The 19858-nt window shown below is 44.7% G+C and overlaps 1 non-coding gene across 1 annotated transcript; it reads right to left on the bottom strand.

Annotated features, from left to right (window-relative positions):
- Positions 1-17615: 17615 nt before the first annotated feature.
- On the bottom strand, positions 17616-17797 carry LOC130268186 (U2 spliceosomal RNA). The gene has a single exon (XR_008843537.1). It is a non-coding gene; the product is annotated as a U2 spliceosomal RNA (small nuclear RNA).
- Between the last annotated feature and the right edge of the window lie 2061 nt (positions 17798-19858).

The following is a 19858-nucleotide window of genomic DNA, read 5'->3' as shown; positions in this document are numbered from 1 at the left end:
TTCAAAGACGATGTAAACACACAGCCAGACACCCCCCCTCAATAAACTGCAATACACAAAAGACGCAGGATACACCGTCTGAATGACCCCTCACCCCCCAGGTCTTAGTTTATACACAGATGCAATAATAAAACACATGTATGATTTAATACTTAGGCCTGGGCCTGACAACTTCCTTTTCCACTTCCTCCTCCTCCTTCTTTCTCTTCTTCCACTTCCTCCTTCTTTCTCTTCTTCCTCTTCCCCTTCTTCCTCTTCCTCTTCTTCCATGTCTTCTTTCTCCACTTCCTCTTCCCCCTCCTCCATCTTCCTCCTCTACCTCTTCCTTCTCTTCCACTTCCTCTTCCACTTCTTCCTCCTCCTCCTTCCTCTTCTTTCACTTCCTCTTCCTCCTCCTCCTTCGTTCTCTTCTTCCACTTCCTCCTTCTTCATCTTCTTCCACTTCCTCCTCCTTCATTCTCTTCTTCCACTTCCTCCTCTTCCCCTTCTTCCACTTCCTCTTCCTCCTTTTTCATCTTCTTCCTCTTCCTCCTCCACCTCCTTATTCCACTTCCTCTTCTTTCACTTCCTCCTCCTTCATCTTCTTCCACTTCCTTTTCCTCCTCCTTCTTCATCTTCTTCCACTTCCTTTTCCTCCTCCTTCTTCGTCTTCTTCCACTTCCTCTTCCACTTCCTCCTTCCTCCTTCCTCTTCCACTTCCTCCTGTCCGGGGTGGCTCAGGGACCTACTCGTCACTGTCTAGAATGGCTCTCAACACGTCTTGTATTTTTTGCCCAGCTCCAGTGTACTGGATTCCGATCCCTCTTGGGACACAAGGTGGCTCCTCAAGACAGCGATGGTTGCCACTGGGGCCTGGGGGCTTTTGCTGAGAGCATTCAACAGTGCTTACTGTCCACTATTGCAGCCTGGCTCTTTCTGTTTTTTTCTTTTTGGTTATCTACTGCTGCTCACGCAACCTTGGCTCTCTCCTCTGTTGGAAGAGTTTATACAATCTCCTTGGAAGGGGTGTGTTCTTCCTTCCCTTTTGTCTGTGTCAGTTGTACTGCACTGACACCAAAGTCTTCTGGAGTAATCCTTCCTGTACCCAGACCCTGAGAGTCCCAGATGGGTTCTCATTTGTTTTTCCCTCCGTTCCTGTTCTGGGAGGATGTTTCTTTTCAGTGCTCTGATCTGCTTGGACCTCTGGGGTCTATGATATGTCGGTCTCCTTGGCTTGGACTCTGTCCTAGGATGCTGTGGCATGCCTTCTTTTCAGTTGGCCCTTCCGGTTCCTTGGGCCTTGGTGATGCTTCAGGTCTGGGGCATGTGTAGCAATCCAGCCAAGACTCCTCCGCGATCCCATTAGTCGGGGTGGTCTTTCTGTTCTGCACTCCTTCACTTCTTCATGTTTTTACATGGAAGTTTGTCACCCGGAGAGTTTTTGCCGACGTCTGTTTTCCTTACTCTTCAGGGGTCCATTTTCCAGGTGAATCTACATCTCCAGTTTACTTGCCAGTCTCTCCGGGATCCGGGATGCCCCCTTTTCAGGGTGTTTCCCACTCCTTTCTTCCTTAGGGGGCCATGTCCTCCTGAGTCAGAGGGCGTTCAGGTCATCCACATTATGCCCTGGGACAGGGGTTTTTGGGTCTGCGGCTGTTCAGGTCTTTGCTCTCATGCACCGGACCTCTCCAGAGCAGAAGTCCATCTTTATTTTTTTCCTGTGGTTTCTTGTCTCTCTATTTTGACCCAGGTGTCTTAGGTCGGTACAGAGGACGACCCCTTCTTTTGGTGTCCTAGTCCATCTCCTTGGACGGGAGATCTTCCGGGAGCTCAATTTCTGGGTCTAGTGTGTCTCCGACCTGGGGGCTCGTCCGCAGACCTTGTGGACGCGTGAGTTCAGTCTCGGGACTGCTTCCTTTTCTCTGGTGTTTTTTTCCCACCCTAGGGGACTGCTTTGTCACGTCCCATCAGTAAGGTGTCCCCTAATGAAGAGCAGCCGAGAAAAGGAGATTTTTTTTTTTGCACTCACCGTAAAATCTCTTTCTTGTTGCCTTCATTGGGGGACACCGCACCCACCCATTTCTTCATCTTTTTTCCAGACTATTTTTTCTGATTCTTTGGTTTTTATCCGGGATTACTTTCTAGGGTCCTTCGGACATATTTCTTTGTTGGCTTCTACTGCTTTGTGACAAAACTGGTTACCTCACTTCCAGTGGGCGGGTAAATCCTGCTAGGGAGGAGATTACCTTTTTCTCCCTAGTGTCAGCGCCTCCTAGTGGCAAGAGAATATACCCATCAGTGAGGTATCCCCGAATGAAGGCTACAGGAAAGAGATTTTACTGTGAGTACAAAAAAATCTCCTTTTTGAATCTTTCATGAAAATTGCTGCTATACTTTGAAGCCCTCTAATGTCTTCAGAAAGTAAAAACATGTCAACTTTATGATGCATACATAAAATAGACATATTGCATTTGTGAATCAATATATAATTTATTTGGAATATCCATTTTCCTTACAAGCAGAAAGTTTCAAAGTTAAAGAAATGCTACATTTTCTAAATTTTCATGAAGTTTTTGAATTTTTTACCAAGAAAGGATGCAAGTAACGATAAAAATTTACCATTATGTTAAAGTAGAATATGTCGCGAAAAAACAATCCCAGAGTTATTAATGCATAAAGTGACAGTGGTCAGAATTGCCAATAAGGGCTGAGTCCTTAAGGTCAAAATGGGCTGAGTTCCTAAGGGGTTAAGCACACAACTCCATGCAAACGATGTATTACTTACTTTAACATGAGTCAGCACCAAATCACAGCTATCTTCTGGTAGGAGGCAATTTCCATATAGGTGAATATGCCTGAATAGAAGTAGTAATGCTGCACTCGCCAATGAAGGTCATCTGTGTTCTACTTGATAAAAATGTCATGGTAGTCAAACTGTTTCATGTACTGTTATGCTTCTTCTGGCCCAAACGAGATGGAAAAACTCCTCCTTTTTAAAACAAAACTTTGTTAACTACAAAAACCCCACATTAACATTTCAACAACACATAATGCATATAAAGATAAACGAACTAGAGGTAAAGTTAACATCTTTTGCACATGGCAATGTATTATTAGAGCCTTTGGCTGTCCGGGCATGCTGGCAGTTGTACTTTTGCAACAGCTGGAGGCACCCTGGTTGGGAAACACTGCCTTACAGTCTAGTATAGCTGCAGATATCTATTTAGGAAATGTTCTATTTATTGTTCTATTTATTTTACCCTAGAGGACTAAATGCTTCATCCTTCATATCAACATAGTTTCATTTTGCTAACAAATATTTATGGTGATCACCTTCTGTACACAATTTATTAACACATTCTTATCCCATAAAATGTAAACATCTCCAATATGTATTTCTTGCATATGTTTTATAAATTGTGGGCAGCTTTTTCTTGTCTTGTTTGTATGTTTTTATACAATGGATGTATGGTTTTTCCAATGTAATAGTGTTGTTGACTAGGGCTGAAACAACTAATCGATTAAAGGACATCTGCAGCAAAAGACAACTTATCCCCTATCCACAGGATAAGTGTCTGATCGTGGGGGGTCTCACAGCTGGGACCCCCGAAATCTCCCAAAAGGAGACTCTGCCGCTCTGTGTGAGAGGCTAATGCGCGTAGCGTCGACCTCTCTGATGTTGATGGTATGCCCCCCTCACCATACAGTTCTATGGGAGGGGCGGGGAGGCACGAACGTTGCCTCCCCGCTTCTTCCATAGAACTACATGGAGGAGGTGTGTCGGCCGCGACGTCACGCTGCAGGGGACCCGTACAGGAGATCATGTTCTTCCTAACCAACAGGGAGCAAAGATCTTGAAAACCATGAATTGATATAATAGGTGAAGCTTATATAGTTAATTATGAAAAATTTTGGAACTTTCTAATATACTATGCGTTTCGATTCCTCACGACTTTCAAATGCTGTACTTGCTGTCAAGAAGCTGAATCGGGTTTTGCTTTCAGATTAGCGGTTACTACAATGGTATCCAGACTATACAATTTTCTCAGCAGCACCAATCACCCCTTAACTAGTTTGATACATTTAGCAGACACTGTAGACTGAATGATACACTTTAACAACCTGAGAGATAAACATAACCATGTATCTCCATTCGAAATTCGAGCGTCCCTCTGACATCTGCCATGCTGGTGTGTGTGTGTGTACATATCAGATAGATAGATAGATAGATAGATAAGTAAATGATGTGGCGAGTGGGCTTGTACTTTTTGATCAAAATGTATACTAACAAGCTGTTAGTTTTTGAATTTATGCTGAGAAGCAAATAGATGAAAATACAAATTGTGGAAATTGTGGGGTCCGCTGTGCTGGGGGAGAGAATCCTGGAAGGGGTGGCTGAGTATTTAAACTAGGTGAGTGGGGGGAGGATAATAAAACAAAGAAAGCAGACAGTGGGATGGATAGGTTAGAGAGGGGTCAGGTCATAATGGTGGGTGGAGAGAAGTCCTGTGGGGGGAGGTTAAGAGCAGTGGATAAGGAGATTCATGGGTTACAAACCAGCTGTAAAAATAAATGTAGCCCAAAAGTTGTAATCCCAATAATTCAAAAAATTCCATTAGCCCCAATAACTCAATAACTACAATAAGCCCCATTAACTCAAAAAATACCATTAGCCCCAATAACTTAAATAACAACATTAGACCCAATAACGCAAAAAATACCATTAGCCCCAATAACTTAAATAATAACGTTAGACTCAATAACTCAAAAAATCCCATTAGCCCCAATTAGCCCTTATAACTCAAAAAATAACATTAACCCCAATAACTCTGAAAATCCCATTAGTGAGACTATATGTGTAAAACTTAATGGAAATGTAAAGTGTATGTTCACAAATGCCAGAAGCATAGCAAATAAAATGGGGGAGCTTGAGGCCTTGATACTGGAGGAACATATTGATATAGTTGGGGTCACTGAGACATGGCTGGACTCCTCGCATGACTGGGCTGTTAATCTGCAGGGGTTTACATTGTTTCGCAAGGATAGAATGAACAGAAACGGTGGTGGAGTCTGTCTGTATGTAAGAAGTGGTATGAAAGTCAGTGTGAATGATGCCATAGTGTGTGATGATTCTGAGGATGTGGAATCACTGTGGGTAGAATTACAAAAGGAGGGAAATATTGAAAAAATAGTATTTGGTGTAATCTATAGACCCCCTAATATCACTGAAGAGATAGAAGGTCAGCTGTATAAACAAATAGAGAGGGCCACCCGGGCAGGTACAGTGGTAATAATGGGAGATTTTAACTATCCAGATATAGATTGGGGCCGGGGGCTGGCTAAAACTACAAAGGGGAGAAAATTCCTAAATTTATTGCAGGATAATTTTATGGGCCAGTTTGTGGAGGACCCAACAAGAAGTGATGCCTTGTTGGATCTGATCATTTCCAACAACGCAGAGCTGGTTGGTAATGTAACTGTGCGGGAAAACCTTGGTAATAGCGACCACAATATAGTTACTTTTGACTTAAAATGTAGAAAACAAAGACAGACGGGCAAAAACATATAACTTTAAAATGGCAAATTTCCCTGGGCTGAGAGCTGCACTACAGGACATAGACTGGGGGGAGGTGTTCTCAAATACTGATACAGAAGGTAAATGGGACATCTTTAAATCAACTCTAAATAACTATACAGCTAAATATATACCAAAGGGGAACAAATATAAACGATTAAAACTAAATCCTACATGGCTGACAAATTATGTTAAAAGAGCAATAAACAACAAAAAAATAGCCTTCAAAAAATTCTAATCTGATGGATCAGCTATAACATTTAAACAGTACAAGGAGCTTAATAAAATCTGTAAAAATTTAATAAAAACAGCAAAAATTCAAAATGAGAGACAGGTGGCCAAAGAAAGCAAAACTAATCCTTAATATTTTTTTAGATATATAAATACAAAAAAACCAAGGACAGAGAATGTAGGACCCCTTAATAATGATAATGGGGAGATTGTCACGGGCGATCAAGAGAAGGCGGAGCTACTGAATGGGTTCTTTAGTTCTGTATACACTATGGAAAAAGGAGCTGACATTGGCCAGGTCAGTGCTGGTAACACATCATGTAATGTACTGAACTGGCTTAATGTAGAGATGGTACAAGGTAAGTTAAGTAAAGTAAATGTAAGCAAATCTCCAGGGCCGGATGGACTCCCCCTAGAGTTCTTAGAGAGGTAAGTTCAGTAATATCTGTACCCTTGTTCATGATATTTAGAGATTCTCTGGAGTCTGGTATTGTGCCAAGGGACTGGCGCAAGGCTAATGTGGTACCAATCTTCAAGAAGGGCTCTAGGTCTTCGCCAGGCAATTATAGACCGGTAAGTCTAACATGCATTGTGGGTAAATTGTTTGAAGGACTTATAAGGGATTACATACGGGAATACATAGGGGATAATAGTATTATAAGTGATAGCCAGCATGGGTTTACTAAGGATAGAAGTTGTCAAACCAATCTAGTTTGCTTTTATGAAGAGGTAAGTAGAAGCCTTGACAGAGGAATGGCTGTGGATATAGTGTTTCTGGATTTTGCCAAAGCGTTTGATACTGTCCCTCACAGACGTCTGATAGGTAAGTTAAGGTCTTTGGGCTTGGAAACTTTAGTTTGTAACTGGATTGAACACTGGCTCATGGATCGTACCCAGAGAGTGGTGGTCAATGATTCGTACTCTGATTGGTCCCCGGTAATTAGTGGTGTACCCCAAGGTTCAGTACTGGGCCTGCTGTTGTTTAATTTATTTATCAATGATATAGAGGATGGTATTAACAGCTCTGTTTCTATCTTTGCAGATGACACCAAGCTTTGTAGCACAGTACAGTCTATAGAGGATGTGCATAAGTTACAAGATGACTTGGATAGACTAAGTGGAGAGGTTCAATGTGGATACATGTAAAGTTATGCATCTGGGTACTAATAACATGCATGCATCGTATGTCTTAGGGGGGATTAAACTGGCAGAGTCACTGGTAGAGAAGGATCTGGGTGTACTTGTAGATCACAGACTACAGAATAGCATGCAATGTCAGGCTGCTGCTTCCAAAGCCAGCAGGATATTGTCATGTATAAAAAGAGGCATGGACTCAAGGGACAGGGACATAATACTCCCCCTTTATAAAGCATTGGTACGGCCTCACCTGGAATATGCTGTTCAGTTTTGGTCGCCTGTTCATAAAAGGGACACTGCGGAGTTGGAAAGGGTGCAGAGACGCGCGACTAAACTAATATGGGGCATGGAACATCTTAGCTATGAGGAGCGATTAAAGGAGTTACAATTGTTTAGTCTTGAGAAGAGACGTTTAAGGGGGGATATGATAAACGTATATAAGTATATAAATGGCCCATACAAAAAATATGGAGAAAAACTGTTCCAGGTTAAACCCCCCCAAAGGACGAGGGGGCACTCCCTCTGTCTGGAGAAGAAAAGGTTTAGTCTAAAGGGGCGACACACCTTCTTTACCGTGAGGACTGTGAATTTATGGAACGGTCTACCTCATTAACAATTAACAGCTTTAAAACAGGGTTAGATACATTCCTGGAACAAAATAACATTAATGCTTATGCAGAATTATAAAACTACATCCCTTTCCCTTATCCCCTTACACCCTTCCCTTCAATTCCCTGGTTGGACTTGATGGACGTATGTCTTTTTTCAACCATACTAACTATGTTACTATGTACGGCTGTGTTTCTGTTTCTCTATTTATGTTTTACAATTGTAGTCTATCCCCTCTTTCATAGCCAGCACTCTGCTCCACTCATTTGGCCCAGGTGTTTTTAATTAGCAGGAGACTGCATATGGGATCCCTCCTAGCATTCTCCCAGCCCTCTGGCAGGGAGCACTTGGTAGGTGTTCACACTGGTGTGTTGCGCTGTCGCGGTCATTGTTACTGTGATGCTTTGTCTGTGGGGTGGAGTGGCCAGGGGCTTGGTCAGGCAGTAGTGGGGCTGCCTGGCCACTGGATTGCTCCCCCTGTGGGCCTGGTGGCGCCGTGGCAAAGGACACCACCCGGAGCTACACCAGTGTGTTCGTCTTTGAGTTCATACTGAGAAGCAAATAGATCAAAATACATATTGTGGATGTGCAGCTATGTTTCTGTTTCTCAATTTTTGTTATATAGATATAGATAGATATGAACAAGCAGCACACTGCTAGCACAAAGATATTTATGAAATATGAAATCCTTTAATAAAAAAATGAAAAATTGAGCTGCTTAGCTTACTATTTGGCCAAATAGTGTGTGCCATCCCACCACGATAAAGTGACCTCATTGGGACAGACCGTACACTATAAATGTGCCTCTAAGCAGTCAGTTACCAGGCTTGCAAGGTCTGGGACATCCAGCACATAATAAAATGGGTGGGGTGCAGGAACCAACATGGAGATAGCCCCTTCCCCCATATGTGCAATACAAAAAAGTTGGCCAGCTTATCCTTTTTTGTATTGCACATATGGGGGGAGTGCCTACCTCCATGTTGGTTCCTACACCACACCCATTTTATTAGGTGCTGGATGTCCCAGACCTTGCAAGCCTGATAACTGACTGCTCAGAGGCACATTTATAGTGTAGGGTCCATCCCAATGAGGTCACCTTATAGTGATGGGATGGTGCACACTATTTGGCCAAATATTAAGCTAAGCACCTCAATTTTTCATTTTTCACTATAGCAATATTGCATTTCATATTTCATATATATCTTTGTGCTAGCAATGTGCTGCTGTATTCTCCTGCTTGTGTAAATTTAGCCTAGCAGCGTGCACCTGTAGGCCGGGTCTACATGCAATAGTTGTGTATCAGTATCAGTGCTGGTCAATTTATACTTTTTTATATTTATATACACACACACACACACATATTTATCAACCCATGGAGGTCTGGATATGGAGTCACACTCAAAATCAAAGTGGAAAACCACACTACAGGCTGATCCATCTTTGATGTAATGTCCTTAAAACAAGTCAAAATGAGGCTCAGTAGTGTGTGTGGCATCCACGTGCCCATATGACCTCCCTACAACTCCTGGGCATGCTCCTGATGAGGTGGCGGATGGTCTCCTGAGGGATGTCCTCCCAGACCTGGACTAAAGCATCCGCCAACTCCTGGACAGTCTGTGGTGCAAGATGGTGTTGGTGGATGGAGCAAGACATGATGTCCCAGATGTGAATCAGATTCAGGTCTGGGGAACGGGTGGGCCAATCTATAGCATCAATGCTGACACACTCCAGGTGTTCTCTGGCAAATGCCAAACATCCTGCAGGGTGTTGGGCTGTAAGCACCACCCCCACACCTGTGGATGTAGGGCCCTAAAACCACCCTCATGGAGTCTGTTTCTGACCGTTTGAGTGGACACATGCACATTTGTGGCCTGCTGGAAGTCATTTTGCAGGGCTCTGGCAGTGCTCCTCCTGCTCCTCCTTGCACAAAGTCAGAGGTAGCGGTCCTACTGCTGGGTTGTTGCCCTCCTATGGCCTCATCCACGTCTCCTGATGTACTGGCCTGACTCCTAGTCGCACCTCCATGCTGTGGACACTACGCTGACAGACACAGCAACACAGCTCGCATTGATGAGCTGCGCTACCTGAGCCACTTGTGTGGGTTGTAGACTCCGTCTCATGCTACCACTAGAGTGGAAGCACCGCCAGCATTAAAAAGTGACCAAAACATCAGCCCGGAAGCATTGCAACTGAGAAGTGGTCTGTGGTCACCATCTGCAGAACCACTCCTTTATTAGTGGTGTCTTGCTAATTTCCTATAATTTTCACCTGTTGTCTGTTCCATTTGCACCACTCATGTGAAATTGATTGTCAATCAGTGTGTTTTCCTGAGTGGACAGTGTGATTTCACAGAAGTGTGTTTGACTTGGAGTTACATTGGCCCTCATTTACTAAAGCCCAACCGACTCTTTTTCTCGGTTATTGCGCCTAAATTATTTGTCACAACATCTGTGTGACTATTTATGCGAACAAATTATAGTTGCACAACCGACACTTTAGAAAACACTCGGAGTGTTTTTTTTTTCACTCTGAAATGGGCGTGTTTATGCAAAAATGTGCGTTTTACCGACAAAAACTTCCAAAATCACTCGAGAAAAAGTGTGAGTTTGCCTCACCCAATAACTGACAGCCAAGAGGCCAAGTGAAAATTTAAAAAAAATGAGTGATTTGTAACAAGGGACTGTTTGCCATTGTGTTTTTTTGTGAAAGTAACTTGTTTTATAACCTGAAAACATTTTGTACAGTTCAACACTTTTATGAATAAAATATTGAATGCTTTTGTGATAGTTAATGTTTATATATATTTTTTCTTTTTAACACATTTGCAATATTAGGTTTAAATCAATTTAACACCCAAGCTGATAAACAAGGATAATTGTTGTAATGTTTGAAAAATTATAACACATGAATACTTTCGATTCATGAAAACATTTTTAAACAAACAAGTCTAAACCATTTTGACTCACACAACTAATTTCTTTAGCTCGGAGTTTGTGTGACACAATTGACTAGTGCGACACAAAAAACGTGCGACAGAAAAATAACCGACATGTGCGACAGAATAGTAAATAAGCCTGAAAAAAAAGACGAGTGATATTGAAATCCCTCCAGAATAAACACTTCACTCTTAGTAAATCAGGGCCATTGTGTTGTTTAAGTGTTCCCTTTATTTTTTGATCAGTGTGTGTGTGTGTGTATATATATATATATATATATATATATATATGTGTGTGTATATATATATATATATATATATATATATATATATATATACAGGGTGGGCCATTTATATGGATACACCTTAATAAAATGGGAATGGTTGGTGATATTAACTTCCTGTTTGTGGCACATTAGTATATGTGAGGGGGGAAACTTTCCAACATGGGTGGTGACCATGGCGGCCATTTTGAAGTCAGCCATTTTGAATTCAACTTTTGTTTTTTTTAATAGGAAGAGGGTCATGTGACACATCAAACTAATTGGGAATTTCACAAGAAAAACAATGATGTGATTGGTTTTAATGTAACTTTATTCTTTCATTAGTTATTTACAAGTTTCTGACCACTTATAAAATGTGTTCAATGTGCTGCCCATTGTGTTGGATTGTCAATGCAACCCTCTTCTCCCACTCTTCACACACTGATATCAACACTGCAGGAGAAATGCTAGCACAGGCTTTCAGTATCCGTAGTTTCAGGTGCTGCACATATCGCAACTTCACAGCATAGACAATTGCCTTAAGATGACCCCAAAGATAAAAGTCTAAGGGGATCAGATCGGGAGACCTTGGGGGCCATTCAATTGGCCCAAGATGACCAATCCACTTTCCAGAAAACTGTTCATCTAGGAAGGCTCGGACCTGACACCCATAATGTGGTGGTGCACCATCTTGCTGGAAAAACTCAGGGAACATTCCAGCTTCAGTGCATAAAGAGGGAAACACATAATCATGTAGCAATTTCACATATCCAGTGGCCTTGAGGTTTCCATTGATGAAGCATGGCCCCACTATCTTTGTATCCCATATACCACACCATACCATCAATTTTTGTGTTCCAACAGTCTTGGAGGGATCTATTCAATGTGGGTTAGTGTCAGACCAATAGCGGTGGTTTTGTTTGTTAACTTCACCATTCACATAAAGTTTGCCTCATCACTGAACAAAATCTTCTGCGTAAACTGAAGGTCCTGTTCCAATTTTTGCTTTGCCCATTCTGCAGCACCTGAAGCTACGGATACTGGAAGCCTGTGCTAGCATTTCTCCTGCGGTGTTGCTATCAGTGTATGTAGAGTGGGAGAAGAGGGTTGCATTGACAATCCAACACAATGGGCAGCACATTGAACACATTTTATAAGTGGTCAGAAACTTATAAATAACTAATGAAAGAAAAAAGTTACGTTAAAACCAAGCACATCATTGTTTTTCTTATGAAATTCCCAATAAGTTTGATGTGTCACATGACCCTCTTCCTATTGAAAAAACAAAAGTTGGATTCAAAATGGCTGCCTTCAAAATGGCCGCCATGGTCACCACCCATCTTGAAAAGTTTCCCACACGCAGGAAGTTAATATCACCAACCATTCCCATTTTATTAAGGTGTATCCATATAAATGGCCCACCCTGTATATATGTAGATATATATATATATATATATATATATATAGTTCACAGCATCTTTGTAATAGACATTTGTGCATCAATTCTTCACCAATCCCAAGGTCTCAGTATGCTCTTAGCAAATAGAAAAACTCTAATACTTCTCACGGATCGCTACGTACATATGCTGAGATGTCAGCAATGTTTCACGTTGTGTGTCCCAGTGGTTGGGAAACTAACAATGGACTGGAAAGACACAAGGTGCACATAACCTCTGCAAAAATGGAAAAATCAGATCAGGAGAATATCATATAGTGATCTATTCTGTACTTTGAATGAAACTGGTGCAGAGTAAGACTGCAATGGAGGCATGTCCTCTTCAGCGATGAGTTAATGATGCAATGATAGCTGGAGAGTGGTCTGGAGACCACGTGGGCAACACCGTGAAAAGGCCTTTATGAGGGAATGTCCCACCAGTCCTACTCCCAACATTTTAATGTGGGGTGGCATACTGTACTGTAGCCGGGCCCTCTAGCCTTCATTATAGGTATGCTTACAGCTCGGCATTCCATTGATATTATCGTGGAGCCAAGTGTCCTAGGAGCCATTCTCCAACACCAGAGAGCTGGGCTGCATGATGCCCAGGATACAATGAGTAGCCTGCATAGACTATGCAAGTAAGGGAGCGGATCTTGATGATTTGCATGCCCAAGTGCATTCGGCATGGAAGATCATTCCTCAGACAACCATTAATAACACGACTGATAGCATGCTAAGGAGTGTAGGTTTGTGCATTTTGAACGAGACCCTCATACTCCATACTAAATTTGAATTTATTTTTTATTTTTATTTCCATGTGATTATGGGCCACAGGGTTCTTTTATTTTTTCACTTTCGCATTTTCCTCCTCGCATTCTAATAGCTATAACACTTTCAATTCCCCCCCTACATATCTATATGAGGGCTTGTTGTTTATGCAACCTATTGAATTTTGTAATGACATCACTTATTTTAACACAAAATCTACAGTGAAACAAAAAAAATTATTTGGGGCAAGATTGAAAAAAACAAACAAAAAATCACCTTGTACATTTTGTAGTTCCATGTGATTAAAATGATACCCAATTTGTATAGGTTTTACATTACTACTTTAAAAATGTTTTAACTTTTTGTACGAAAATGAGTATGCGTAAAGTTGTCCTCTTCTGATCCCTATAACATGGATGAATGAGGGCCCCTTTTTTTTGCACCGTGATCTGTAGTTTTTATTGGCATAATTTCTGTTGTGATGTGACTTTTTGATAGCTTTTTATGATATGTGAAGTGACCAAAAATACACAATTCAGGACTGGTATTTTTTATGTGAAAGCTATTGATCGAGCGGTTTAACATTATATTTTACTTTACTAGTTCTAACATTTACACATGTGGCAACACCACACATGGTTTTCTTTATTTTTGCGTACATTATTTTATTTAAAAAGATTAAATAACTATTTTTTACTATTATTTTATTTAAAAAGATTAAATAACTATTTTTACTATTATTATTTATTTTTAATCTTCAGATTGCATACACTGTTCAAAGCGGATTAAAGCTGTGGCTACCTGGAGCATTAGTGCACCAAGCGAATGTCAAGGAGCAATGTAATGTGGGATGATTGGCGATACATGGCATTAGCCATGGGTCCCGGTTGCTGTTAGCAACCGGGACCCACCAGGTATGAAGGTGGAGCCGGCAATAGACCTAAATGTACGTCCATTGTCGTTAAAGGGTTACCACATCTATTGAGCTTATGGTTTCCATAATTCCATAACTTTTCCAATTTCAATGTTGAGGAGTTTATGTGATCATTCAATGGTAGCTTTCATTGGGGAACAAAGGAGACCATGGGTATCTGCTGCTGTCTATTAGGAGGCTGACACTAGGCAAAAAAAGAAGTTGTCTCCTCCCAGAAGGATATACCCGCCTACTAGCACAGAGCTAATCAGTTGTGTCACAAAGCAGTAGGAGAAGGCAAAACAAGGAGATACGTCCGAAGGACACAAGAAAGTAACAACAGACAAACAACCTGTCCAAGAAACCGTAAATGGGTGGGTGCTGTGTTCCCCAATGAAGGCTACGAGAAAGAGATTTTTCGGTGAGTACAAAAAAAATCTCCTTTTCTCAGTTGCCTCACTGGGGAACACAGGAGACCATGGGACTTCCCAAAGCAGTCCCTGGGGTGGGAAAAACAACCACCAGAGAAGAAAAGGTCAGTCCAGAGACTGAGCCGTATTCCTTCGTAGAAGAAAGTGGTTTTCAGATTCCGATTTTCTCTGGGCCTCATCCAAACACCCGGAAGCCCTCACAAAACATGAGGAGTTAGCTAGGACCCTAAAGGCAGGAATTGTGCAGAAACTGGGGTTCGACAGCCAACCAAAAAGGACTAAATGCAGTCAACCTGGAGGCCTAGCGGGCCAAACCCATCACGGCAGGAGAGCGGAAAACATCTCCTGAGCAAAACAGGGAAGAGAACATGCTTGAGGAGCTTGAAGGGAAAGCCCCGTCAGGAGGCCAGCCACAACCGTAGGACAGAGGCTGAGGAGGGAGAACGACAAGAGAAAAACAGCTGAGCACAGCCAGCAAGAAAACAAGACTTAGAAGGTGGAAACCAGAGCCGCTAGAATGGGACAAAGAGAGAAAGAAAGCAAGACTTATGTCCAGGCCCGAGCGCACGAAAAAAAAAAATGCCACCCCGCCAAAAATTGGGTGAAAGAGGGATCCAAAGAGTACACCGAAAGCCAAAAGAAGCAGAGAAGAGCATGTGTCAAGGTGGATCACGCCCGTCCAAGACACGTGAAGCTGCCAGACTGGGTAACTAGGATGACCGGCAAGCCCTCCACCCCGAAGCCCTCTGCTCCAGGAGAAGAAGAAATGCAGACAGGCCTGTGGTGAGGAGCAAAGTCAGTTGGAACAGCTGCCAAGAGAAACAGAATTCCAGATCCAAGAAGAAATGGAGAGACCCTGGAGCCCCAAACCAGGAGGGGCGGAGAACCTCAAGCCAAAGCGAAATACCTCAGCTGATGAGAACCTAGGGCGGGCAGGGCATAGAGCAGAAAGAGAGACCACTTCCTGCAGAGAAACGGAGAAGAGAGAGACTGGAACCCTGCCAAGGCCAGAGACAAGAACCTTCTGAATGGTGGAAGCACCCGTAAAACCACTCCGGTGATTGAGGCATAGAAAGGCCACCTGGAAGAAAGCACAAGGCAAGGAGAGTCTGAAAAGGCAGAATATCGAAGGAGAGAGTCCTGAATGAATCTGGGGCTGCTAAGGAATGAGTAACATGCCCTGGGGGAGGAAAACGTCCAAGAGAAAAAGGCACCACTACCCCTGAGGTCACCATGCTGTCTGGCACTTGCAGACACAAGAGACCAAGGGATAGACAAGGCCGATCAAGCAGGGGATCCCAACTCAGAACAACTAGTCACAGAGAGGAAGACAGAAGGGACCCAGTCAGATGTCAACCCAGCCAAAGCAACAAGGCGAGTTAACAGAAGACATGTCAAGGGCCCGGGAGGGAGCCTACTCAGACTGTCGGCAAATACGGTACAATTGACACACACCAAAAAGAAGGAGGGACCTGCCACAGCCAAGATAGCCCGAACAGAAGGGCCATAAGGAGGAAGGCCTAAAGGCACTCTAAGCAGAAAGATCGCTGAAGAAAAAGAGCAGAGTTCAACAGTCTTTTCACCCAGAAGGAAGCTCCGCCAGGATTGCTTTCAAGCAAGACCTACCTCGGCAGGGAGAGAAGGCAGCTGAGGGGCTGGAGAAGCCAGGGTACGGACCTGACCAGAATTGACAGTACCCCACTGGAAGGAAGAGGGGAGAAAACACAAACTGCCCCGGCAGGACCAACAAGTGCCCAAAGGTGGTCAATGGGAAAGCCAGGATGGCAATCGCTGGACAGCAGCATCGTCAACTAAGCCAAATCCAGCAGAACTCCACCAAAAAGGGGGAGAATGAAGAGTCAGAGCGAAGGAAAGAAACCCTCCGATACTGGAAGGCCGAAGCATAATGGCTGCAAAAACAAGCAGGAACTGTACAAGGGCCACATGACCCCTTTTGAAAAGGGGTAGCGTGAGGGCTGAAATCCTCATAGTAGACCCCCCACTAAGCTACCCCATAGGCGGTTGTGAAAGGGGTCAGCGAGATTGCTGAACCACCCACAGGAGGGAGCATAGAAGACTGACAGCACTTCGCCTAGAATGGAAGAAATGAAAAAAATGCCTGTGAAACAGCGGAAACCTAAGAAACTCTGCCCTAACTCCCCGGGGGGGGGGGGGGGGGAGATCCAAGACGGCATGAGCAACGATAGGCATCCATCCCATTAGGCAATAGTAGTGCGCAGCCGAACCACTAATACTCTCTATGGAATGAAGAATTAAACAGACAAAGTAGCCGGCGCAGAAGGCCTACTCAGCACACCGTAGTGCCTCCACTGGGGTAGGGAATGTAAACACTGGACGAACCAGAGTCGGAACCAACAAAACTCTGACATGAATGTATCTCAGCAATGGCAGAGATACTGCAAACAACTCCCCCGTGGAAGGGGTTAAAGAAACTGTACTGGCTGTACTGGCCAGAGAAGGCTCCCTGCCACAGACCCCACATATAGGGGTGAAGTGCGCAGTGTAAGCTACAGCAGGGAACACGCAAACCACTGTCACTGAAAGGCCAATGATACCCCACCTTTGGAGGGGGGAAAAGGTGGATATCATTACCATCGAGTGCCCTAGGAATACGCAGGGTCACCCACTGGGCTCCTCGTACTAGATACTTACTACATACTACGTCAAACCACTGGGACACCACCCATGTAAGCGAATGCCGCTGCCATATAAGGTCCATTGCACCTGCAGGGACTTAAATGCTTGGTTGTCTCCCAATGGTAGCGGAACACCAGAATTCAGCCCCAAAGTCGGCAGACAGTGCATTCCCATGGGCATTGGGGAGACCTGTGTGCATGCAAGGAAACCCTCCCAGAGACACCAACATGCCGTGAAGCATCAGGACTGCAGCTGTGGATGTGGCAGACATCATATCCTTCATGGGCGTTGCAGACAGTTCAATAAACAGTCACCTCTGACATATAGCAAGATGCACCAGACAACGCAGCCTCTATGGATGGTGTAGAGAGTCTGTTGTACATTGGACAACTCTCACTCACAGTGCTACTCCGCGGAGGACTTTAAGGGCAGCATGGCGAGTAAGACCGAGTACTTTCCCCAAGTCTGAACCTCTGGCAAAAACATATACCTCAGTGAAAGTGACCCATGGGGTGCAAGGGAAGGCGGCAACAAAAGAACCCGAAAAAGTTGCTCAGGAACTGGGGCTAGAAGCAACTAGTGTGGACTCAAGGTCTACGGTTTATGCAAGCATAATGGTACAGTGCAAAAAAGGACATGTGCCGCGATACTCGGATTAAGGACTAAACATTTCTATTTGTGGGGTGCACTAAACCTGCCCTACTGGACAAACATATAGGGCGACGGAAGCAGGCTTGAAATCACCCCCCATTCTCTAAAATCCATTTAATATATGGTCCCTGGATAGGGGACATATCAGATGAAAAATTTATAAGAACAGATACTACACTTAATCGTACCCCAAAAAACAACAAAAAAATGAGAAGTGAACTTAGGAGAATACTACATGAATAACGCACCACAGAATGCCCTACAGGGGCAGGAAAAAGAGGCCTAAAAATACACTAAGGGTGTAGTAATAGCTTTTGGCCACCAGATAGGAGCCAAGCACTAAATGGAAAACAGCGCAGTACATAATGCAGCCACTGGAGGGTGCAGAGAGCCCAGAAAAATTGAATACTTTTTTTTTTTAACTTTCACTTTGACAGCACAGCCCACCAAGAAAGAAGGGCACGCTGGAGTAACACCGCCCCCGGAGATGGCCTAATACTGTAAGGACTGAATGTATGATGTGACTGCCTCCTCCGTCACCCGGCCACATGAATAGGGTGCAGGCCACGCGATCGGCAGCCGTTACAGGGACTGGCTGAATTACATGGCCAGTTCCTCCCCCACCAGTGAAGCGCCTGGCCGCGTGGGACTGAAAACCCGCTGCCCCAAGAAGACTAACACTGGGTCAGCTGCAGAGGGTCTCCATCAGCAGATAAGAGAACGCGGCCAGGACACAGCGCTTGGCCACAACATAATAGCGGTAAGTGGGCTTGTTGAGCCCCCACTGAGGGCATGGTCGGCCACGTGGGACCGGAGACTCACTGCCCTGAAAAGACCAACACTGGGGCAGCTGCAGATATCTCCGGTCAGCAGATTAAAGAACGCGGCCAGGTGCGCCTGCCCGCAACATAAGAGCAGAAAGCGGGCTGGTTGCTCCACCACTGGGGAAGCGGTTGGCTGTGGGACCAGAGACCCGCTGCCCCAGGAGACTGAAACTGGGGCAGCAAGCATTGAGTCTCCGGCCAGCAGAGAGGAAAACATGGCCAGGTCACTGTGCCCGCAATAAATGTGGGGTAGACATGCTTGGCCTGACGAGGGGGAGGGGAAGTCCACCGGACTGTCCCCTCCAGAATGGCGACAGAGGCCATGAGGGGTCTGGCCTAGCACAGCCATGTATAATGGTGGCTGAGGAGCTGGGCACCACAGTGAAGAGGGTCCCTCAGATGAGCAAATGGAAGGGGGAGGGGAAAGGGGGGTTGAAGTACATACTCACCCACGGCTCCAACTTCTCATAAGCACCCTGAAGTCTTCAGCCAGCTAAAGACCACGCTGCATCACGCCAAGCTGCCATAGCAAGGCGAGCAGGGGCAAGTGGGGGACCTGGACCCAGGGTACTACTGCCAGGTGCTGATCGCTGGCGAGAAGGGGTTGATGGCCCATACTCTTATGTGTTGCATACGGGTGATCAGGCATCGCCATGCTCCTGGCGCCCAACCTAGAAAAATAACAACAAAAAAATCCTAACTAGACATCCCTACCTAGAAAATAACACTGTGCCCACAATACATGTGGAGAGCTCCAGACCTGTGTCTGCCTCCTACTGACACTAAACTAAAACCGATTAGCTCTGTGCCAGTTGGTGGGTATTTCCTGCTGGGAGGAGCAGACATCTTTTTTTGCCTAGTGTCAGCCTCCTAGTGGACAGCAGCATAATAACCATGGTCTCCTGTGTTCCCCAATGAGACGACCGAGAAATAGTATTTTTTACATTTTTTTTTGCTTTGCAGGCTTCATTTTGAATTTTCAGTTCTCCTCAAACTAGTGGCCAAAGACTAGTTTCTATGAGGTCTCCCATACAATGTGCACACACACAGAAGAGGGGAATCCTGATCCCTGCTGTACACTTTTCCCCGGCCCTGAGACTGCCAGTGGGAGCCCTCCCAGCCCCTCTGCAGCCGCAGCCATATTGTGGGATCCCCTCCCCTCTGGGCTCTTCACCAGGGACACCGTGGGCCGCTGAGCCCCCTCCTTCAAACCTGCACCTGAAAGCACAGGACCTGTATCAGCTGCCATGACCCAGCATCAGGCACCTGGCTCTCCTCTGCCATACCCTTCCCTGGAGGCCCCACCATCTCCTCAGTGCCCCCCCCCCCACTCAGCGGCCCCCTGTGAACCTCTCCCCCCGCAGTCCCCGACTCCTTCCTGGGGCTCTTCAGCAGATAGTCCCTGGCACGTGACTCTGCCTGCACGGGGCTCCCAGGCTCTAGCAC

The sequence above is a fragment of the Hyla sarda genome, chromosome 4, assembly GCF_029499605.1.
Source record: "Hyla sarda isolate aHylSar1 chromosome 4, aHylSar1.hap1, whole genome shotgun sequence".
NCBI lineage: Eukaryota > Metazoa > Chordata > Amphibia > Anura > Hylidae > Hyla > Hyla sarda.
This window is presented reverse-complemented; position numbering and strand designations above follow the sequence as displayed.